Source organism: Schistocerca piceifrons, chromosome 7, assembly GCF_021461385.2.
Source record: "Schistocerca piceifrons isolate TAMUIC-IGC-003096 chromosome 7, iqSchPice1.1, whole genome shotgun sequence".
Classification (NCBI taxonomy): domain Eukaryota; kingdom Metazoa; phylum Arthropoda; class Insecta; order Orthoptera; family Acrididae; genus Schistocerca; species Schistocerca piceifrons.
The window spans coordinates 9,435,720-9,456,301 of record NC_060144.1 but is presented as its reverse complement, the minus strand read 5'-3'; the positions used below and the strand labels follow the sequence as shown (position 1 = coordinate 9,456,301).

Sequence of the window (20,582 nt, the reverse complement as noted above, 5' to 3'; positions counted from 1 at the left end):
TACATCACAAGAACTAAGTATTTCACGTCGGCATTCTCCGGAGACTGCCAAAAGCAACAGTTTCCGGTGCCTACTTTAATAGCACCATTCGCACTAATCTTTTGCGAGAGCAATTCTTAAATACCGCACCCATTCATAATTTTTTTAATCCTTGACCACTTTTTTCGAAAGCGCTACGGTAGATGGGGCTGTTACAAAATTCATTTGCCTCCTGTGAGGATCGAACTCACGACCTCTGGTTTACTAGACCAGCGCTCAGCCACTGAGCTAAGGAGGCGCCGCCTAGCGCCCTTTTCGGGTACTTTATTCTTATGGACTAGTGAATCGGAGCCCTTCAGCTGGAAACGCACCGCATTAGCGACCATTACTTGCATTTAGTTAGCACAGCTGCTGCTTTCCTACACATCTCACACGATATCGATGTACGCCTAAAATTCCAAAACAACACATTTATTTCATTTCAGAGTTACTTTCAGCTTCAAAAACCATTCCTCTGATATTCATACGAAGCTAGGCATCGTCGTAACCCGTTACGTTCATTACGCAAGGCTCACGAGAGGGGCGCAGGTTGCATCCGCGTAGACACAAAATTTAGCGCCGCCCAGCGTGGGGCTCTAACCCACGACCCTCAGATTAAGAGTCTCATGCTCTACCGACCGAGCTAGCCGGGCTCCACACAACGCGTTACGAGGCATACAGTATTTATGCGACCTGCGACCATCTATGGAAGATCCTTTTGACTACAGCTTATTTCCTGCTGCCACAAATGAGCTACAATCCTATTCAATGGAAAATTGTCTCCGAAAGGCATCAAATCTACTTGAAATGATACGTGGCTATCAGCACCATTATTCAACACACATGCTCGACAGTGCGCAGACGCCTGTGGCGTAGCTCTTGGGTCCTGAGTCAGATGCAGTAGTTCCAAAAGAACTCTCCTGATCGGCACTGTGCCGAAAATTTCGCTACACAACCCCTTTGTCTTGCTTGAGCTTCAGGTAGGCGCCGGTTTGCAGCCAGGAAGCGGACAGCAGCAACTTTCAACTAATTTTGTACTACTCAAACAACACAGTAAAACAGCATGCAACTTTTGCAGAACTGGAAAAACTCGACCGTGACAGGATTCGAACCTGCAATCTTCGGATCCGAAGTCCGACGCCTTATCCATTAGGCCACACGGTCACTGGCGCAATATGCTTCCCCACACACACCTCATTTTCGCCATTTGTACGCTTGCCGGAATGAATTTCCCATCTTTGACGCAATCCTCCATCTCCAATTTCAGTACTAAAAAGGCGACGCTACTTCTTGCTGTGTCCCATCGCAAGTTACATTCAAGCCCTTATGACGCTGATCAAACAAGAGGTTGCAAATCAGCTTCAATCGCTTACTGCCATCTCTGTCGGTTGCAGAAGGTACCTCACCCTATGTCATACAATGGCGAGTTGCCGCTGTTACCAAAGCGGCGGCGGCGCCGCCGACGACGACGACAACCGCGAGGGTCTCTACCAGGGGTAGAAAATACATCACAAGAACTAAGTATTTCACGTCGGCATTCTCCGGAGACTGCCAAAAGCAACAGTTTCCGGTGCCTACTTTAATAGCACCATTCGCACTATTCTTTTGCGAGAGCAATTCTTAAATACCGCACCCATTCATAATTTTTTTTATCCTTGACCACTTTTTTCGAAAGCGCTACGGTAGATGGGGCTGTTACAAAATTCATTTGCCTCCTGTGAGGATCGAACTCACGACCTCTGGTTTACTAGACCAGCGCTCTGCCACTGAGCTAAGGAGGCGCCGCCTAGCGCCCTTTTCGGGTACTTTATTCTTATGGACTAGTGAATCGGAGCCCTTCAGCTGGAAACGCACCGCATTAGCGACCATTACTTGCATTTAGTTAGCACAGCTGCTGCTTTCCTACACATCTCACACGATATCGATGTACGCCTAAAATTCCAAAACAACACATTTATTTCATTTCAGAGTTACTTTCAGCTTCAAAAACCATTCCTCTGATATTCATACGAAGCTAGGCATCGTCGTAACCCGTTACGTTCATTACGCAAGGCTCACGAGAGGGGCGCAGGTTGCATCCGCGTAGACACAAAATTTAGCGCCGCCCAGCGTGGGGCTCGAACCCACGACCCTCAGATTAAGAGTCTCATGCTCTACCGACTGAGCTAGCCGGGCTCCACACAACGCGTTACGAGGCATACAGTATTTATGCGACCTGCGACCATCTATGGAAGATCCTTTTGACTACAGCTTATTTCCTGCTGCCACAAATGAGCTACAATCCTATTCAATGGAAAATTGTCTCCGAAAGGCATCAAATCTACTTGAAATGATACGTGGCTATCAGCACCATTATTCAACACACATGCTCGACAGTGCGCAGACGCCTGTGGCGTAGCTCTTGGGTCCTGAGTCAGATGCAGTAGTTCCAAAAGAACTCTCCTGATCGGCACTGTGCCGAAAATTTCGCTACACAACCCCTTTGTCTTGCTTGAGCTTCAGGTAGGCGCCGGTTTGCAGCCAGGAAGCGAACAGCAGCAACTTTCAACTAATTTTGTACTACTCAAACAACACAGTAAAACAGCATGCAACTTTTGCAGAACTGGAAAAACTCGACCGTGACAGGATTCGAACCTGCAATCTTCGGATCCGAAGTCCTACGCCTTATCCATTAGGCCACACGGTCACTGGCGCAATATGCTTCCCCACACACACCTCATTTTCGCCATTTGTACGCTTGCCGGAATGAATTTCCCATCTTTGACGCAATCCTCCATCTCCAATTTCAGTACTAAAAAGGCGACGCTACTTCTTGCTGTGTCCCATCGCAAGTTACATTCAAGCCCTTATGACGCTGATCAAACAAGAGGTTGCAAATCAGCTTCAATCGTTTACTGCCATCTCTGTCGGTTGCAGAAGGTACCTCACCCTATGTCATACAATGGCGAGTTGCCGCTGTTACCAAAGCGGCGGCGGCGCCGACGACGACGACGACGACGACGACGACGACGACGACGACGACGACGACGACGACGACAACCGCGAGGGTCTCTACCAGGGGTAGAAAATACATCACAAGAACTAAGTATTTCACGTCGGCATTCTCCGGAGACTGCCAAAAGCAACAGTTTCCGGTGCCTACTTTAATAGCACCATTCGCACTAATCTTTTGCGAGAGCAATTCTTAAATACCGCACCCATTCATAATTTTTTTAATCCTTGACCACTTTTTTCGAAAGCGCTACGGTAGATGGGGCTGTTACAAAATTCATTTGCCTCCTGTGAGGATCGAACTCACGACCTCTGGTTTACTAGACCAGCGCTCTGCCACTGAGCTAAGGAAGCGCCGCCTAGCGCCCTTTTCGGGTACTTTATTCTTATGGACTAGTGAATCGGAGCCCTTCAGCTGGAAACGCACCGCATTAGCGACCATTACTTGCATTTAGTTAGCACAGCTGCTGCTTTCCTACACATCTCACACGATATCGATGTACGCCTAAAATTCCAAAACAACACATTTATTTCATTTCAGAGTTACTTTCAGCTTCAAAAACCATTCCTCTGATATTCATACGAAGCTAGGCATCGTCGTAACCCGTTACGTTCATTACGCAAGGCTCACGAGAGGGGCGCAGGTTGCATCCGCGTAGACACAAAATTTAGCGCCGCCCAGCGTGGGGCTCGAACCCACGACCCTCAGATTAAGAGTCTCATGCTCTACCGACTGAGCTAGCCGGGCTCCACACAACGCGTTACGAGCCATACAGTATTTATGCGACCTGCGACCATCTATGGAAGATCCTTTTGACTACAGCTTATTTCCTGCTGCCACAAATGAGCTACAATCCTATTCAATGGAAAATTGTCTCCGAAAGGCATCAAATCTACTTGAAATGATACGTGGCTATCAGCACCATTATTCAACACACATGCTCGACAGTGCGCAGACGCCTGTGGCGTAGCTCTTGGGTCCTGAGTCAGATGCAGTAGTTCCAAAAGAACTCTCCTGATCGGCACTGTGCCGAAAATTTCGCTACACAACCCCTTTGTCTTGCTTGAGCTTCAGGTAGGCGCCGGTTTGCAGCCAGGAAGCGGACAGCAGCAACTTTCAACTAATTTTGTACTACTCAAACAACACAGTAAAACAGCATGCAACTTTTGTAGAACTGGAAAAACTCGACCGTGACAGGATTCGAACCTGCAATCTTCGGATCCGAAGTCCGACGCCTTATCCATTAGGCCACACGGTCACTGGCGCAATATGCTTCCCCACACACACCTCATTTTCGCCATTTGTACGCTTGCCGGAATGAATTTCCCATCTTTGACGCAATCCTCCATCTCCAATTTCAGTACTAAAAAGGCGACGCTACTTCTTGCTGTGTCCCATCGCAAGTTACATTCAAGCCCTTATGACGCTGATCAAACAAGAGGTTGCAAATCAGCTTCAATCGCTTACTGCCATCTCTGTCGGTTGCAGAAGGTACCTCACCCTATGTCATACAATGGCGAGTTGCCGCTGTTACCAAAGCGGCGGCGGCGCCGCCGACGACGACGACAACCGCGAGGGTCTCTACCAGGGGTAGAAAATACATCACAAGAACTAAGTATTTCACGTCGGCATTCTCCGGAGACTGCCAAAAGCAACAGTTTCCGGTGCCTACTTTAATAGCACCATTCGCACTATTCTTTTGCGAGAGCAATTCTTAAATACCGCACCCATTCATAATTTTTTTTATCCTTGACCACTTTTTTCGAAAGCGCTACGGTAGATGGGGCTGTTACAAAATTCATTTGCCTCCTGTGAGGATCGAACTCACGACCTCTGGTTTACTAGACCAGCGCTCTGCCACTGAGCTAAGGAGGCGCCGCCTAGCGCACTTTTCGGGTACTTTATTCTTATGGACTAGTGAATCGGAGCCCTTCAGCTGGAAACGCACCGCATTAGCGACCATTACTTGCATTTAGTTAGCACAGCTGCTGCTTTCCTACACATCTCACACGATATCGATGTACGCCTAAAATTCCAAAACAACACATTTATTTCATTTCAGAGTTACTTTCAGCTTCAAAAACCATTCCTCTGATATTCATACGAAGCTAGGCATCGTCGTAACCCGTTACGTTCATTACGCAAGGCTCACGAGAGGGGCGCAGGTTGCATCCGCGTAGACACAAAATTTAGCGCCGCCCAGCGTGGGGCTCGAACCCACGACCCTCAGATTAAGAGTCTCATGCTCTACCGACTGAGCTAGCCGGGCTCCACACAACGCGTTACGAGGCATACAGTATTTATGCGACCTGCGACCATCTATGGAAGATCCTTTTGACTACAGCTTATTTCCTGCTGCCACAAATGAGCTACAATCCTATTCAATGGAAAATTGTCTCCGAAAGGCATCAAATCTACTTGAAATGATACGTGGCTATCAGCACCATTATTCAACACACATGCTCGACAGTGCGCAGACGCCTGTGGCGTAGCTCTTGGGTCCTGAGTCAGATGCAGTAGTTCCAAAAGAACTCTCCTGATCGGCACTGTGCCGAAAATTTCGCTACACAACCCCTTTGTCTTGCTTGAGCTTCAGGTAGGCGCCGGTTTGCAGCCAGGAAGCGGACAGCAGCAACTTTCAACTAATTTTGTACTACTCAAACAACACAGTAAAACAGCATGCAACTTTTGCAGAACTGGAAAAACTCGACCGTGACAGGATTCGAACCTGCAATCTTCGGGTCCGAAGTCCGACGCCTTATCCATTAGGCCACACGGTCACTGGCGCAATATGCTTCCCCACACACACCTCATTTTCGCCATTTGTACGCTTGCCGGAATGAATTTCCCATCTTTGACGCAATCCTCCATCTCCAATTTCAGTACTAAAAAGGCGACGCTACTTCTTGCTGTGTCCCATCGCAAGTTACATTCAAGCCCTTATGACGCTGATCAAACAAGAGGTTGCAAATCAGCTTCAATCGTTTACTGCCATCTCTGTCGGTTGCAGAAGGTACCTCACCCTATGTCATACAATGGCGAGTTGCCGCTGTTACCAAAGCGGCGGCGGCGGCGGCGCCGACGACGACGACGACGACGACGACGACGACGACGACGACGACGACGACGACGACAACCGCGAGGGTCTCTACCAGGGGTAGAAAATACATCACAAGAACTAAGTATTTCACGTCGGCATTCTCCGGAGACTGCCAAAAGCAACAGTTTCCGGTGCCTACTTTAATAGCACCATTCGCACTAATCTTTTGCGAGAGCAATTCTTAAATACCGCACCCATTCATAATTTTTTTAATCCTTGACCACTTTTTTCGAAAGCGCTACGGTAGATGGGGCTGTTACAAAATTCATTTGCCTCCTGTGAGGATCGAACTCACGACCTCTGGTTTACTAGACCAGCGCTCTGCCACTGAGCTAAGGAGGCGCCGCCTAGCGCCCTTTTCGGGTACTTTATTCTTATGGACTAGTGAATCGGAGCCCTTCAGCTGGAAACGCACCGCATTAGCGACCATTACTTGCATTTAGTTAGCACAGCTGCTGCTTTCCTACACATCTCACACGATATCGATGTACGCCTAAAATTCCAAAACAACACATTTATTTCATTTCAGAGTTACTTTCAGCTTCAAAAACCATTCCTCTGATATTCATACGAAGCTAGGCATCGTCGTAACCCGTTACGTTCATTACGCAAGGCTCACGAGAGGGGCGCAGGTTGCATCCGCGTAGACACAAAATTTAGCGCCGCCCAGCGTGGGGCTCTAACCCACGACCCTCAGATTAAGAGTCTCATGCTCTACCGACCGAGCTAGCCGGGCTCCACACAACGCGTTACGAGGCATACAGTATTTATGCGACCTGCGACCATCTATGGAAGATCCTTTTGACTACAGCTTATTTCCTGCTGCCACAAATGAGCTACAATCCTATTCAATGGAAAATTGTCTCCGAAAGGCATCAAATCTACTTGAAATGATACGTGGCTATCAGCACCATTATTCAACACACATGCTCGACAGTGCGCAGACGCCTGTGGCGTAGCTCTTGGGTCCTGAGTCAGATGCAGTAGTTCCAAAAGAACTCTCCTGATCGGCACTGTGCCGAAAATTTCGCTACACAACCCCTTTGTCTTGCTTGAGCTTCAGGTAGGCGCCGGTTTGCAGCCAGGAAGCGGACAGCAGCAACTTTCAACTAATTTTGTACTACTCAAACAACACAGTAAAACAGCATGCAACTTTTGCAGAACTGGAAAAACTCGACCGTGACAGGATTCGAACCTGCAATCTTCGGATCCGAAGTCCGACGCCTTATCCATTAGGCCACACGGTCACTGGCGCAATATGCTTCCCCACACACACCTCATTTTCGCCATTTGTACGCTTGCCGGAATGAATTTCCCATCTTTGACGCAATCCTCCATCTCCAATTTCAGTACTAAAAAGGCGACGCTACTTCTTGCTGTGTCCCATCGCAAGTTACATTCAAGCCCTTATGACGCTGATCAAACAAGAGGTTGCAAATCAGCTTCAATCGTTTACTGCCATCTCTGTCGGTTGCAGAAGGTACCTCACCCTATGTCATACAATGGCGAGTTGCCGCTGTTACCAAAGCGGCGGCGGCGGCGGCGCCGACGACGACGACGACGACGACGACGACGACGACGACGACGACAACCGCGAGGGTCTCTACCAGGGGTAGAAAATACATCACAAGAACTAAGTATTTCACGTCGGCATTCTCCGGAGACTGCCAAAAGCAACAGTTTCCGGTGCCTACTTTAATAGCACCATTCGCACTAATCTTTTGCGAGAGCAATTCTTAAATACCGCACCCATTCATAATTTTTTTAATCCTTGACCACTTTTTTCGAAAGCGCTACGGTAGATGGGGCTGTTACAAAATTCATTTGCCTCCTGTGAGGATCGAACTCACGACCTCTGGTTTACTAGACCAGCGCTCTGCCACTGAGCTAAGGAGGCGCCGCCTAGCGCCCTTTTCGGGTACTTTATTCTTATGGACTAGTGAATCGGAGCCCTTCAGCTGGAAACGCACCGCATTAGCGACCATTACTTGCATTTAGTTAGCACAGCTGCTGCTTTCCTACACATCTCACACGATATCGATGTACGCCTAAAATTCCAAAACAACACATTTATTTCATTTCAGAGTTACTTTCAGCTTCAAAAACCATTCCTCTGATATTCATACGAAGCTAGGCATCGTCGTAACCCGTTACGTTCATTACGCAAGGCTCACGAGAGGGGCGCAGGTTGCATCCGCGTAGACACAAAATTTAGCGCCGCCCAGCGTGGGGCTCTAACCCACGACCCTCAGATTAAGAGTCTCATGCTCTACCGACCGAGCTAGCCGGGCTCCACACAACGCGTTACGAGGCATACAGTATTTATGCGACCTGCGACCATCTATGGAAGATCCTTTTGACTACAGCTTATTTCCTGCTGCCACAAATGAGCTACAATCCTATTCAATGGAAAATTGTCTCCGAAAGGCATCAAATCTACTTGAAATGATACGTGGCTATCAGCACCATTATTCAACACACATGCTCGACAGTGCGCAGACGCCTGTGGCGTAGCTCTTGGGTCCTGAGTCAGATGCAGTAGTTCCAAAAGAACTCTCCTGATCGGCACTGTGCCGAAAATTTCGCTACACAACCCCTTTGTCTTGCTTGAGCTTCAGGTAGGCGCCGGTTTGCAGCCAGGAAGCGAACAGCAGCAACTTTCAACTAATTTTGTACTACTCAAACAACACAGTAAAACAGCATGCAACTTTTGCAGAACTGGAAAAACTCGACCGTGACAGGATTCGAACCTGCAATCTTCGGATCCGAAGTCCGACGCCTTATCCATTAGGCCACACGGTCACTGGCGCAATATGCTTCCCCACACACACCTCATTTTCGCCATTTGTACGCTTGCCGGAATGAATTTCCCATCTTTGACGCAATCCTCCATCTCCAATTTCAGTACTAAAAAGGCGACGCTACTTCTTGCTGTGTCCCATCGCAAGTTACATTCAAGCCCTTATGACGCTGATCAAACAAGAGGTTGCAAATCAGCTTCAATCGTTTACTGCCATCTCTGTCGGTTGCAGAAGGTACCTCACCCTATGTCATACAATGGCGAGTTGCCGCTGTTACCAAAGCGGCGGCGGCGCCGACGACGACGACGACGACGACGACGACGACAACCGCGAGGGTCTCTACCAGGGGTAGAAAATACATCACAAGAACTAAGTATTTCACGTCGGCATTCTCCGGAGACTGCCAAAAGCAACAGTTTCCGGTGCCTACTTTAATAGCACCATTCGCACTAATCTTTTGCGAGAGCAATTCTTAAATACCGCACCCATTCATAATTTTTTTAATCCTTGACCACTTTTTTCGAAAGCGCTACGGTAGATGGGGCTGTTACAAAATTCATTTGCCTCCTGTGAGGATCGAACTCACGACCTCTGCTTTACTAGACCAGCGCTCTGCCACTGAGCTAAGGAAGCGCCGCCTAGCGCCCTTTTCGGGTACTTTATTCTTATGGACTAGTGAATCGGAGCCCTTCAGCTGGAAACGCACCGCATTAGCGACCATTACTTGCATTTAGTTAGCACAGCTGCTGCTTTCCTACACATCTCACACGATATCGATGTACGCCTAAAATTCCAAAACAACACATTTATTTCATTTCAGAGTTACTTTCAGCTTCAAAAACCATTCCTCTGATATTCATACGAAGCTAGGCATCGTCGTAACCCGTTACGTTCATTACGCAAGGCTCACGAGAGGGGCGCAGGTTGCATCCGCGTAGACACAAAATTTAGCGCCGCCCAGCGTGGGGCTCTAACCCACGACCCTCAGATTAAGAGTCTCATGCTCTACCGACCGAGCTAGCCGGGCTCCACACAACGCGTTACGAGGCATACAGTATTTATGCGACCTGCGACCATCTATGGAAGATCCTTTTGACTACAGCTTATTTCCTGCTGCCACAAATGAGCTACAATCCTATTCAATGGAAAATTGTCTCCGAAAGGCATCAAATCTACTTGAAATGATACGTGGCTATCAGCACCATTATTCAACACACATGCTCGACAGTGCGCAGACGCCTGTGGCGTAGCTCTTGGGTCCTGAGTCAGATGCAGTAGTTCCAAAAGAACTCTCCTGATCGGCACTGTGCCGAAAATTTCGCTACACAACCCCTTTGTCTTGCTTGAGCTTCAGGTAGGCGCCGGTTTGCAGCCAGGAAGCGGACAGCAGCAACTTTCAACTAATTTTGTACTACTCAAACAACACAGTAAAACAGCATGCAACTTTTGCAGAACTGGAAAAACTCGACCGTGACAGGATTCGAACCTGCAATCTTCGGATCCGAAGTCCGACGCCTTATCCATTAGGCCACACGGTCACTGGCGCAATATGCTTCCCCACACACACCTCATTTTCGCCATTTGTACGCTTGCCGGAATGAATTTCCCATCTTTGACGCAATCCTCCATCTCCAATTTCAGTACTAAAAAGGCGACGCTACTTCTTGCTGTGTCCCATCGCAAGTTACATTCAAGCCCTTATGACGCTGATCAAACAAGAGGTTGCAAATCAGCTTCAATCGCTTACTGCCATCTCTGTCGGTTGCAGAAGGTACCTCACCCTATGTCATACAATGGCGAGTTGCCGCTGTTACCAAAGCGGCGGCGGCGCCGCCGACGACGACGACAACCGCGAGGGTCTCTACCAGGGGTAGAAAATACATCACAAGAACTAAGTATTTCACGTCGGCATTCTCCGGAGACTGCCAAAAGCAACAGTTCCCGGTGCCTACTTTAATAGCACCATTCGCACTATTCTTTTGCGAGAGCAATTCTTAAATACCGCACCCATTCATAATTTTTTTTATCCTTGACCACTTTTCTCGAAAGCGCTACGGTAGATGGGGCTGTTACAAAATTCATTTGCCTCCTGTGAGGATCGAACTCACGACCTCTGGTTTACTAGACCAGCGCTCTGCCACTGAGCTAAGGAGGCGCCGCCTAGCGCCCTTTTCGGGTACTTTATTCTTATGGACTAGTGAATCGGAGCCCTTCAGCTGGAAACGCACCGCATTAGCGACCATTACTTGCATTTAGTTAGCACAGCTGCTGCTTTCCTACACATCTCACACGATATCGATGTACGCCTAAAATTCCAAAACAACACATTTATTTCATTTCAGAGTTACTTTCAGCTTCAAAAACCATTCCTCTGATATTCATACGAAGCTAGGCATCGTCGTAACCCGTTACGTTCATTACGCAAGGCTCACGAGAGGGGCGCAGGTTGCATCCGCGTAGACACAAAATTTAGCGCCGCCCAGCGTGGGGCTCTAACCCACGACCCTCAGATTAAGAGTCTCATGCTCTACCGACCGAGCTAGCCGGGCTCCACACAACGCGTTACGAGGCATACAGTATTTATGCGACCTGCGACCATCTATGGAAGATCCTTTTGACTACAGCTTATTTCCTGCTGCCACAAATGAGCTACAATCCTATTCAATGGAAAATTGTCTCCGAAAGGCATCAAATCTACTTGAAATGATACGTGGCTATCAGCACCATTATTCAACACACATGCTCGACAGTGCGCAGACGCCTGTGGCGTAGCTCTTGGGTCCTGAGTCAGATGCAGTAGTTCCAAAAGAACTCTCCTGATCGGCACTGTGCCGAAAATTTCGCTACACAACCCCTTTGTCTTGCTTGAGCTTCAGGTAGGCGCCGGTTTGCAGCCAGGAAGCGAACAGCAGCAACTTTCAACTAATTTTGTACTACTCAAACAACACAGTAAAACAGCATGCAACTTTTGCAGAACTGGAAAAACTCGACCGTGACAGGATTCGAACCTGCAATCTTCGGATCCGAAGTCCGACGCCTTATCCATTAGGCCACACGGTCACTGGCGCAATATGCTTCCCCACACACACCTCATTTTCGCCATTTGTACGCTTGCCGGAATGAATTTCCCATCTTTGACGCAATCCTCCATCTCCAATTTCAGTACTAAAAAGGCGACGCTACTTCTTGCTGTGTCCCATCGCAAGTTACATTCAAGCCCTTATGACGCTGATCAAACAAGAGGTTGCAAATCAGCTTCAATCGCTTACTGCCATCTCTGTCGGTTGCAGAAGGTACCTCACCCTATGTCATACAATGGCGAGTTGCCGCTGTTACCAAAGCGGCGGCGGCGCCGACGACGACGACGACGACGACGACGACGACGACGACGACGACAACCGCGAGGGTCTCTACCAGGGGTAGAAAATACATCACAAGAACTAAGTATTTCACGTCGGCATTCTACGGAGACTGCCAATAGCAACAGTTTCCGGTGCCTACTTTAATAGCACCATTCGCACTAATCTTTTGCGAGAGCAATTCTTAAATACCGCACCCATTCATAATTTTTTTAATCCTTGACCACTTTTTTCGAAAGCGCTACGGTAGATGGGGCTGTTACAAAATTCATTTGCCTCCTGTGAGGATCGAACTCACGACCTCTGGTTTACTAGACCAGCGCTCTGCCACTGAGCTAAGGAAGCGCCGCCTAGCGCCCTTTTCGGGTACTTTATTCTTATGGACTAGTGAATCGGAGCCCTTCAGCTGGAAACGCACCGCATTAGCGACCATTACTTGCATTTAGTTAGCACAGCTGCTGCTTTCCTACACATCTCACACGATATCGATGTACGCCTAAAATTCCAAAACAACACATTTATTTCATTTCAGAGTTACTTTCAGCTTCAAAAACCATTCCTCTGATATTCATACGAAGCTAGGCATCGTCGTAACCCGTTACGTTCATTACGCAAGGCTCACGAGAGGGGCGCAGGTTGCATCCGCGTAGACACAAAATTTAGCGCCGCCCAGCGTGGGGCTCTAACCCACGACCCTCAGATTAAGAGTCTCATGCTCTACCGACTGAGCTAGCCGGGCTCCACACAACGCGTTACGAGCCATACAGTATTTATGCGACCTGCGACCATCTATGGAAGATCCTTTTGACTACAGCTTATTTCCTGCTGCCACAAATGAGCTACAATCCTATTCAATGGAAAATTGTCTCCGAAAGGCATCAAATCTACTTGAAATGATACGTGGCTATCAGCACCATTATTCAACACACATGCTCGACAGTGCGCAGACGCCTGTGGCGTAGCTCTTGGGTCCTGAGTCAGATGCAGTAGTTCCAAAAGAACTCTCCTGATCGGCACTGTGCCGAAAATTTCGCTACACAACCCCTTTGTCTTGCTTGAGCTTCAGGTAGGCGCCGGTTTGCAGCCAGGAAGCGGACAGCAGCAACTTTCAACTAATTTTGTACTACTCAAACAACACAGTAAAACAGCATGCAACTTTTGCAGAACTGGAAAAACTCGACCGTGACAGGATTCGAACCTGCAATCTTCGGATCCGAAGTCCGACGCCTTATCCATTAGGCCACACGGTCACTGGCGCAATATGCTTCCCCACACACACCTCATTTTCGCCATTTGTACGCTTGCCGGAATGAATTTCCCATCTTTGACGCAATCCTCCATCTCCAATTTCAGTACTAAAAAGGCGACGCTACTTCTTGCTGTGTCCCATCGCAAGTTACATTCAAGCCCTTATGACGCTGATCAAACAAGAGGTTGCAAATCAGCTTCAATCGCTTACTGCCATCTCTGTCGGTTGCAGAAGGTACCTCACCCTATGTCATACAATGGCGAGTTGCCGCTGTTACCAAAGCGGCGGCGGCGCCGACGACGACGACGACGACGACGACGACGACGACAACCGCGAGGGTCTCTACCAGGGGTAGAAAATACATCACAAGAACTAAGTATTTCACGTCGGCATTCTACGGAGACTGCCAAAAGCAACAGTTTCCGGTGCCTACTTTAATAGCACCATTCGCACTAATCTTTTGCGAGAGCAATTCTTAAATACCGCACCCATTCATAATTTTTTTAATCCTTGACCACTTTTTTCGAAAGCGCTACGGTAGATGGGGCTGTTACAAAATTCATTTGCCTCCTGTGAGGATCGAACTCACGACCTCTGGTTTACTAGACCAGCGCTCTGCCACTGAGCTAAGGAAGCGCCGCCTAGCGCCCTTTTCGGGTACTTTATTCTTATGGACTAGTGAATCGGAGCCCTTCAGCTGGAAACGCACCGCATTAGCGACCATTACTTGCATTTAGTTAGCACAGCTGCTGCTTTCCTACACATCTCACACGATATCGATGTACGCCTAAAATTCCAAAACAACACATTTATTTCATTTCAGAGTTACTTTCAGCTTCAAAAACCATTCCTCTGATATTCATACGAAGCTAGGCATCGTCGTAACCCGTTACGTTCATTACGCAAGGCTCACGAGAGGGGCGCAGGTTGCATCCGCGTAGACACAAAATTTAGCGCCGCCCAGCGTGGGGCTCTAACCCACGACCCTCAGATTAAGAGTCTCATGCTCTACCGACTGAGCTAGCCGGGCTCCACACAACGCGTTACGAGCCATACAGTATTTATGCGACCTGCGACCATCTATGGAAGATCCTTTTGACTACAGCTTATTTCCTGCTGCCACAAATGAGCTACAATCCTATTCAATGGAAAATTGTCTCCGAAAGGCATCAAATCTACTTGAAATGATACGTGGCTATCAGCACCATTATTCAACACACATGCTCGACAGTGCGCAGACGCCTGTGGCGTAGCTCTTGGGTCCTGAGTCAGATGCAGTAGTTCCAAAAGAACTCTCCTGATCGGCACTGTGCCGAAAATTTCGCTACACAACCCCTTTGTCTTGCTTGAGCTTCAGGTAGGCGCCGGTTTGCAGCCAGGAAGCGGACAGCAGCAACTTTCAACTAATTTTGTACTACTCAAACAACACAGTAAAACAGCATGCAACTTTTGCAGAACTGGAAAAACTCGACCGTGACAGGATTCGAACCTGCAATCTTCGGATCCGAAGTCCGACGCCTTATCCATTAGGCCACACGGTCACTGGCGCAATATGCTTCCCCACACACACCTCATTTTCGCCATTTGTACGCTTGCCGGAATGAATTTCCCATCTTTGACGCAATCCTCCATCTCCAATTTCAGTACTAAAAAGGCGACGCTACTTCTTGCTGTGTCCCATCGCAAGTTACATTCAAGCCCTTATGACGCTGATCAAACAAGAGGTTGCAAATCAGCTTCAATCGCTTACTGCCATCTCTGTCGGTTGCAGAAGGTACCTCACCCTATGTCATACAATGGCGAGTTGCCGCTGTTACCAAAGCGGCGGCGGCGCCGACGACGACGACGACGACGACGACGACGACGACAACCGCGAGGGTCTCTACCAGGGGTAGAAAATACATCACAAGAACTAAGTATTTCACGTCGGCATTCTACGGAGACTGCCAAAAGCAACAGTTTCCGGTGCCTACTTTAATAGCACCATTCGCACTAATCTTTTGCGAGAGCAATTCTTAAATACCGCACCCATTCATAATTTTTTTAATCCTTGACCACTTTTTTCGAAAGCGCTACGGTAGATGGGGCTGTTACAAAATTCATTTGCCTCCTGTGAGGATCGAACTCACGACCTCTGGTTTACTAGACCAGCGCTCTGCCACTGAGCTAAGGAAGCGCCGCCTAGCGCCCTTTTCGGGTACTTTATTCTTATGGACTAGTGAATCGGAGCCCTTCAGCTGGAAACGCACCGCATTAGCGACCATTACTTGCATTTAGTTAGCACAGCTGCTGCTTTCCTACACATCTCACACGATATCGATGTACGCCTAAAATTCCAAAACAACACATTTATTTCATTTCAGAGTTACTTTCAGCTTCAAAAACCATTCCTCTGATATTCATACGAAGCTAGGCATCGTCGTAACCCGTTACGTTCATTACGCAAGGCTCACGAGAGGGGCGCAGGTTGCATCCGCGTAGACACAAAATTTAGCGCCGCCCAGCGTGGGGCTCTAACCCACGACCCTCAGATTAAGAGTCTCATGCTCTACCGACTGAGCTAGCCGGGCTCCACACAACGCGTTACGAGCCATACAGTATTTATGCGACCTGCGACCATCTATGGAAGATCCTTTTGACTACAGCTTATTTCCTGCTGCCACAAATGAGCTACAATCCTATTCAATGGAAAATTGTCTCCGAAAGGCATCAAATCTACTTGAAATGATACGTGGCTATCAGCACCATTATTCAACACACATGCTCGACAGTGCGCAGACGCCTGTGGCGTAGCTCTTGGGTCCTGAGTCAGATGCAGTAGTTCCAAAAGAACTCTCCTGATCGGCACTGTGCCGAAAATTTCGCTACACAACCCCTTTGTCTTGCTTGAGCTTCAGGTAGGCGCCGGTTTGCAGCCAGGAAGCGGACAGCAGCAACTTTCAACTAATTTTGTACTACTCAAACAACACAGTAAAACAGCATGCAACTTTTGCAGAACTGGAAAAACTCGACCGTGACAGGATTCGAACCTGCAATCTTCGGATCCGAAGTCCGACGCCTTATCCATTAGGCCACACGGTCACTGGCGCAAGATGCTTCCCCACACACACCTCATTTTCGCCATTTGTACGCTTGCCGGAATGAATTTCCCATCTTTGACGCAATCCTCCATCTCCAATTTCAGTACTAAAAAGGCGACGCTACTTCTTGCTGTGTCCCATCGCAAGTTACATTCAAGCCCTTATGACGCTGATCAAACAAGAGGTTGCAAATCAGCTTCAATCGCTTACTGCCATCTCTGTCGGTTGCAGAAGGTACCTCACCCTATGTCATACAATGGCGAGTTGCCGCTGTTACCAAAGCGGCGGCGGCGCCGCCGACGACGACGACAACCGCGAGGGTCTCTACCAGGGGTAGAAAATACATCACAAGAACTAAGTATTTCACGTCGGCATTCTCCGGAGACTGCCAAAAGCAACAGTTTCCGGTGCCTACTTTAATAGCACCATTCGCACTATTCTTTTGCGAGAGCAATTCTTAAATACCGCACCCATTCATAATTTTTTTTATCCTTGACCACTTTTTTCGAAAGCGCTACGGTAGATGGGGCTGTTACAAAATTCATTTGCCTCCTGTGAGGATCGAACTCACGACCTCTGGTTTACTAGACCAGCGCTCTGCCACTGAGCTAAGGAGGCGCCGCCTAGCGCCCTTTTCGGGTACTTTATTCTTATGGACTAGTGAATCGGAGCCCTTCAGCTGGAAACGCACCGCATTAGCGACCATTACTTGCATTTAGTTAGCACAGCTGCTGCTTTCCTACACATCTCACACGATATCGATGTACGCCTAAAATTCCAAAACAACACATTTATTTCATTTCAGAGTTACTTTCAGCTTCAAAAACCATTCCTCTGATATTCATACGAAGCTAGGCATCGTCGTAACCCGTTACGTTCATTACGCAAGGCTCACGAGAGGGGCGCAGGTTGCATCCGCGTAGACACAAAATTTAGCGCCGCCCAGCGTGGGGCTCTAACCCACGACCCTCAGATTAAGAGTCTCATGCTCTACCGACCAAGCTAGCCGGGCTCCACACAACGCGTTACGAGGCATACAGTATTTATGCGACCTGCGACCATCTATGGAAGATCCTTTTGACTACAGCTTATTTCCTGCTGCCACAAATGAGCTACAATCCTATTCAATGGAAAATTGTCTCCGAAAGGCATCAAATCTACTTGAAATGATACGTGGCTATCAGCACCATTATTCAACACACATGCTCGACAGTGCGCAGACGCCTGTGGCGTAGCTCTTGGGTCCTGAGTCAGATGCAGTAGTTCCAAAAGAACTCTCCTGATCGGCACTGTGCCGAAAATTTCGCTACACAACCCCTTTGTCTTGCTTGAGCTTCAGGTAGGCGCCGGTTTGCAGCCAGGAAGCGGACAGCAGCAACTTTCAACTAATTTTGTACTACTCAAACAACACAGTAAAACAGCATGCAACTTTTGCAGAACTGGAAAAACTCGACCGTGACAGGATTCGAACCTGCAATCTTCGGATCCGAAGTCCGACGCCTTATCCATTAGGCCACACGGTCACTGGCGCAATATGCTTCCCCACACACACCTCATTTTCGCCATTTGTACGCTTGCCGGAATGAATTTCCCATCTTTGACGCAATCCTCCATCTCCAATTTCAGTACTAAAAAGGCGACGCTACTTCTTGCTGTGTCCCATCGCAAGTTACATTCAAGCCCTTATGACGCTGATCAAACAAGAGGTTGCAAATCAGCTTCAATCGCTTACTGCCATCTCTGTCGGTTGCAGAAGGTACCTCACCCTATGTCATACAATGGCGAGTTGCCGCTGTTACCAAAGCGGCGGCGGCGCCGACGACGACGACGATGACGACGACGACGACGACGACGACGACGACAACCGCGAGGGTCTCTACCAGGGGTAGAAAATACATCACAAGAACTAAGTATTTCACGTCGGCATTCTCCGGAGACTGCCAAAAGCAACAGTTTCCGGTGCCTACTTTAATAGCACCATTCGCACTAATCTTTTGCGAGAGCAATTCTTAAATACCGCACCCATTCATAATTTTTTTAATCCTTGACCACTTTTTTCGAAAGCGCTACGGTAGATGGGGCTGTTACAAAATTCATTTGCCTCCTGTGAGGATCGAACTCACGACCTCTGGTTTACTAGACCAGCGCTCTGCCACTGAGCTAAGGAAGCGCCGCCTAGCGCCCTTTTCGGGTACTTTATTCTTATGGACTAGTGAATCGGAGCCCTTCAGCTGGAAACGCACCGCATTAGCGACCATTACTTGCATTTAGTTAGCACAGCTGCTGCTTTCCTACACATCTCACACGATATCGATGTACGCCTAAAATTCCAAAACAACACATTTATTTCATTTCAGAGTTACTTTCAGCTTCAAAAACCATTCCTCTGATATTCATACGAAGCTAGGCATCGTCGTAACCCGTTACGTTCATTACGCAAGGCTCACGAGAGGGGCGCAGGTTGCATCCGCGTAGACACAAAATTTAGCGCCGCCCAGCGTGGGGCTCTAACCCACGACCCTCAGATTAAGAGTCTCATGCTCTACCGACTGAGCTAGCCGGGCTCCACACAACGCGTTACGAGCCATACAGTATTTATGCGACCTGCGACCATCTATGGAAGATCCTTTTGACTACAGCTTATTTCCTGCTGCCACAAATGAGCTACAATCCTATTCAATGGAAAATTGTCTCCGAAAGGCATCAAATCTACTTGAAATGATACGTGGCTATCAGCACCATTATTCAACACACATGCTCGACAGTGCGCAGACGCCTGTGGCGTAGCTCTTGGGTCCTGAGTCAGATGCAGTAGTTCCAAAAGAACTCTCCTGATCGGCACTGTGCCGAAAATTTCGCTACACAACCCCTTTGTCTTGCTTGAGCTTCAGGTAGGCGCCGGTTTGCAGCCAGGAAGCGGACAGCAGCAACTTTCAACTAATTTTGTACTACTCAAACAACACAGTAAAACAGCATGCAACTTTTGCAGAACTGGAAAAACTCGACCGTGACAGGATTCGAACCTGCAATCTTCGGATCCGAAGTCCGACGCCTTATCCATTAGGCCACACGGTCACTGGCGCAATATGCTTCCCCACACACACCTCATTTTCGCCATTTGTACGCTTGCCGGAATGAATTTCCCATCTTTGACGCAATCCTCCATCTCCAATTTCAGTACTAAAAAGGCGACGCTACTTCTTGCTGTGTCCCATCGCAAGTTACATTCAAGCCCTTATGACGCTGATCAAACAAGAGGTTGCAAATCAGCTTCAATCGCTTACTGCCATCTCTGTCGGTTGCAGAAGGTACCTCACCCTATGTCATACAATGGCGAGTTGCCGCTGTTACCAAAGCGGCGGCGGCGCCGACGACGACGACGACGACGACGACGACGACGACCGCGAGGGTCTCTACCAGGGGTAGAAAATACATCACAAGAACTAAGTATTTCACGTCGGCATTCTCCGGAGACTGCCAAAAGCAACAGTTTCCGGTGCCTACTTTAATAGCACCATTCGCACTATTCTTTTGCGAGAGCAATTCTTAAATACCGCACCCATTCATAATTTTTTTTATCCTTGACCACTTTTTTCGAAAGCGCTACGGTAGATGGGGCTGTTACAAAATTCATTTGCCTCCTGTGAGGATCGAACTCACGACCTCTGGTTTACTAGACCAGCGCTCTGCCACTGAGCTAAGGAGGCGCCGCCTAGCGCCCTTTTCGGGTACTTTATTCTTATGGACTAGTGAATCGGAGCCCTTCAGCTGGAAACGCACCGCATTAGCGACCATTACTTGCATTTAGTTAGCACAGCTGCTGCTTTCCTACACATCTCACACGATATCGATGTACGCCTAAAATTCCAAAACAACACAATTATTTCATTTCAGAGTTACTTTCAGCTTCAAAAACCATTCCTCTGATATTCATACGAAGCTAGGCATCGTCGTAACCCGTTACGTTCATTACGCAAGGCTCA

General features: G+C 48.2%; 40 non-coding genes across 40 annotated transcripts; all 40 read right to left on the bottom strand.

Moving 5' to 3' along the window:
• Positions 1 to 205: 205 nt before the first annotated feature.
• Positions 206 to 277, bottom strand: Trnat-agu. The gene has a single exon. It is a non-coding gene; the product is annotated as a tRNA-Thr (tRNA).
• Positions 278 to 598: 321 nt separating this feature from the next.
• Positions 599 to 671, bottom strand: Trnak-cuu. The gene has a single exon. It is a non-coding gene; the product is annotated as a tRNA-Lys (tRNA).
• A 438-nt stretch (positions 672 to 1,109) lies between these two features.
• On the bottom strand, positions 1,110 to 1,182 carry Trnar-ucg. The gene has a single exon. It is a non-coding gene; the product is annotated as a tRNA-Arg (tRNA).
• A 545-nt stretch (positions 1,183 to 1,727) lies between these two features.
• Trnat-agu lies at positions 1,728 to 1,799 on the bottom strand. Its single transcript has one exon. It is a non-coding gene; the product is annotated as a tRNA-Thr (tRNA).
• Positions 1,800 to 2,120: 321 nt separating this feature from the next.
• Positions 2,121 to 2,193, bottom strand: Trnak-cuu. Its single transcript has one exon. It is a non-coding gene; the product is annotated as a tRNA-Lys (tRNA).
• A 438-nt stretch (positions 2,194 to 2,631) lies between these two features.
• Trnar-ucg lies at positions 2,632 to 2,704 on the bottom strand. Its single transcript has one exon. It is a non-coding gene; the product is annotated as a tRNA-Arg (tRNA).
• Positions 2,705 to 3,291: 587 nt separating this feature from the next.
• On the bottom strand, positions 3,292 to 3,363 carry Trnat-agu. Its single transcript has one exon. It is a non-coding gene; the product is annotated as a tRNA-Thr (tRNA).
• A 321-nt stretch (positions 3,364 to 3,684) lies between these two features.
• Trnak-cuu lies at positions 3,685 to 3,757 on the bottom strand. The gene has a single exon. It is a non-coding gene; the product is annotated as a tRNA-Lys (tRNA).
• Positions 3,758 to 4,195: 438 nt separating this feature from the next.
• On the bottom strand, positions 4,196 to 4,268 carry Trnar-ucg. The gene has a single exon. It is a non-coding gene; the product is annotated as a tRNA-Arg (tRNA).
• Positions 4,269 to 4,813: 545 nt separating this feature from the next.
• Trnat-agu lies at positions 4,814 to 4,885 on the bottom strand. Its single transcript has one exon. It is a non-coding gene; the product is annotated as a tRNA-Thr (tRNA).
• A 321-nt stretch (positions 4,886 to 5,206) lies between these two features.
• Positions 5,207 to 5,279, bottom strand: Trnak-cuu. Its single transcript has one exon. It is a non-coding gene; the product is annotated as a tRNA-Lys (tRNA).
• A 438-nt stretch (positions 5,280 to 5,717) lies between these two features.
• On the bottom strand, positions 5,718 to 5,790 carry Trnar-ucg. The gene has a single exon. It is a non-coding gene; the product is annotated as a tRNA-Arg (tRNA).
• Positions 5,791 to 6,380: 590 nt separating this feature from the next.
• On the bottom strand, positions 6,381 to 6,452 carry Trnat-agu. Its single transcript has one exon. It is a non-coding gene; the product is annotated as a tRNA-Thr (tRNA).
• A 321-nt stretch (positions 6,453 to 6,773) lies between these two features.
• Trnak-cuu lies at positions 6,774 to 6,846 on the bottom strand. Its single transcript has one exon. It is a non-coding gene; the product is annotated as a tRNA-Lys (tRNA).
• A 438-nt stretch (positions 6,847 to 7,284) lies between these two features.
• Positions 7,285 to 7,357, bottom strand: Trnar-ucg. Its single transcript has one exon. It is a non-coding gene; the product is annotated as a tRNA-Arg (tRNA).
• A 578-nt stretch (positions 7,358 to 7,935) lies between these two features.
• Trnat-agu lies at positions 7,936 to 8,007 on the bottom strand. Its single transcript has one exon. It is a non-coding gene; the product is annotated as a tRNA-Thr (tRNA).
• A 321-nt stretch (positions 8,008 to 8,328) lies between these two features.
• Trnak-cuu lies at positions 8,329 to 8,401 on the bottom strand. The gene has a single exon. It is a non-coding gene; the product is annotated as a tRNA-Lys (tRNA).
• Positions 8,402 to 8,839: 438 nt separating this feature from the next.
• On the bottom strand, positions 8,840 to 8,912 carry Trnar-ucg. Its single transcript has one exon. It is a non-coding gene; the product is annotated as a tRNA-Arg (tRNA).
• Positions 8,913 to 9,472: 560 nt separating this feature from the next.
• Trnat-agu lies at positions 9,473 to 9,544 on the bottom strand. Its single transcript has one exon. It is a non-coding gene; the product is annotated as a tRNA-Thr (tRNA).
• A 321-nt stretch (positions 9,545 to 9,865) lies between these two features.
• On the bottom strand, positions 9,866 to 9,938 carry Trnak-cuu. Its single transcript has one exon. It is a non-coding gene; the product is annotated as a tRNA-Lys (tRNA).
• A 438-nt stretch (positions 9,939 to 10,376) lies between these two features.
• Positions 10,377 to 10,449, bottom strand: Trnar-ucg. Its single transcript has one exon. It is a non-coding gene; the product is annotated as a tRNA-Arg (tRNA).
• A 545-nt stretch (positions 10,450 to 10,994) lies between these two features.
• Positions 10,995 to 11,066, bottom strand: Trnat-agu. Its single transcript has one exon. It is a non-coding gene; the product is annotated as a tRNA-Thr (tRNA).
• Positions 11,067 to 11,387: 321 nt separating this feature from the next.
• On the bottom strand, positions 11,388 to 11,460 carry Trnak-cuu. Its single transcript has one exon. It is a non-coding gene; the product is annotated as a tRNA-Lys (tRNA).
• A 438-nt stretch (positions 11,461 to 11,898) lies between these two features.
• On the bottom strand, positions 11,899 to 11,971 carry Trnar-ucg. Its single transcript has one exon. It is a non-coding gene; the product is annotated as a tRNA-Arg (tRNA).
• Positions 11,972 to 12,543: 572 nt separating this feature from the next.
• On the bottom strand, positions 12,544 to 12,615 carry Trnat-agu. The gene has a single exon. It is a non-coding gene; the product is annotated as a tRNA-Thr (tRNA).
• A 321-nt stretch (positions 12,616 to 12,936) lies between these two features.
• On the bottom strand, positions 12,937 to 13,009 carry Trnak-cuu. Its single transcript has one exon. It is a non-coding gene; the product is annotated as a tRNA-Lys (tRNA).
• Positions 13,010 to 13,447: 438 nt separating this feature from the next.
• Trnar-ucg lies at positions 13,448 to 13,520 on the bottom strand. The gene has a single exon. It is a non-coding gene; the product is annotated as a tRNA-Arg (tRNA).
• A 563-nt stretch (positions 13,521 to 14,083) lies between these two features.
• Positions 14,084 to 14,155, bottom strand: Trnat-agu. Its single transcript has one exon. It is a non-coding gene; the product is annotated as a tRNA-Thr (tRNA).
• Positions 14,156 to 14,476: 321 nt separating this feature from the next.
• On the bottom strand, positions 14,477 to 14,549 carry Trnak-cuu. Its single transcript has one exon. It is a non-coding gene; the product is annotated as a tRNA-Lys (tRNA).
• Positions 14,550 to 14,987: 438 nt separating this feature from the next.
• On the bottom strand, positions 14,988 to 15,060 carry Trnar-ucg. Its single transcript has one exon. It is a non-coding gene; the product is annotated as a tRNA-Arg (tRNA).
• Positions 15,061 to 15,623: 563 nt separating this feature from the next.
• On the bottom strand, positions 15,624 to 15,695 carry Trnat-agu. The gene has a single exon. It is a non-coding gene; the product is annotated as a tRNA-Thr (tRNA).
• A 321-nt stretch (positions 15,696 to 16,016) lies between these two features.
• On the bottom strand, positions 16,017 to 16,089 carry Trnak-cuu. The gene has a single exon. It is a non-coding gene; the product is annotated as a tRNA-Lys (tRNA).
• A 438-nt stretch (positions 16,090 to 16,527) lies between these two features.
• Positions 16,528 to 16,600, bottom strand: Trnar-ucg. Its single transcript has one exon. It is a non-coding gene; the product is annotated as a tRNA-Arg (tRNA).
• Positions 16,601 to 17,145: 545 nt separating this feature from the next.
• On the bottom strand, positions 17,146 to 17,217 carry Trnat-agu. The gene has a single exon. It is a non-coding gene; the product is annotated as a tRNA-Thr (tRNA).
• A 321-nt stretch (positions 17,218 to 17,538) lies between these two features.
• Trnak-cuu lies at positions 17,539 to 17,611 on the bottom strand. The gene has a single exon. It is a non-coding gene; the product is annotated as a tRNA-Lys (tRNA).
• A 438-nt stretch (positions 17,612 to 18,049) lies between these two features.
• On the bottom strand, positions 18,050 to 18,122 carry Trnar-ucg. The gene has a single exon. It is a non-coding gene; the product is annotated as a tRNA-Arg (tRNA).
• Positions 18,123 to 18,697: 575 nt separating this feature from the next.
• Positions 18,698 to 18,769, bottom strand: Trnat-agu. The gene has a single exon. It is a non-coding gene; the product is annotated as a tRNA-Thr (tRNA).
• A 321-nt stretch (positions 18,770 to 19,090) lies between these two features.
• Trnak-cuu lies at positions 19,091 to 19,163 on the bottom strand. Its single transcript has one exon. It is a non-coding gene; the product is annotated as a tRNA-Lys (tRNA).
• A 438-nt stretch (positions 19,164 to 19,601) lies between these two features.
• Trnar-ucg lies at positions 19,602 to 19,674 on the bottom strand. Its single transcript has one exon. It is a non-coding gene; the product is annotated as a tRNA-Arg (tRNA).
• Positions 19,675 to 20,234: 560 nt separating this feature from the next.
• Trnat-agu lies at positions 20,235 to 20,306 on the bottom strand. The gene has a single exon. It is a non-coding gene; the product is annotated as a tRNA-Thr (tRNA).
• Between the last annotated feature and the right edge of the window lie 276 nt (positions 20,307 to 20,582).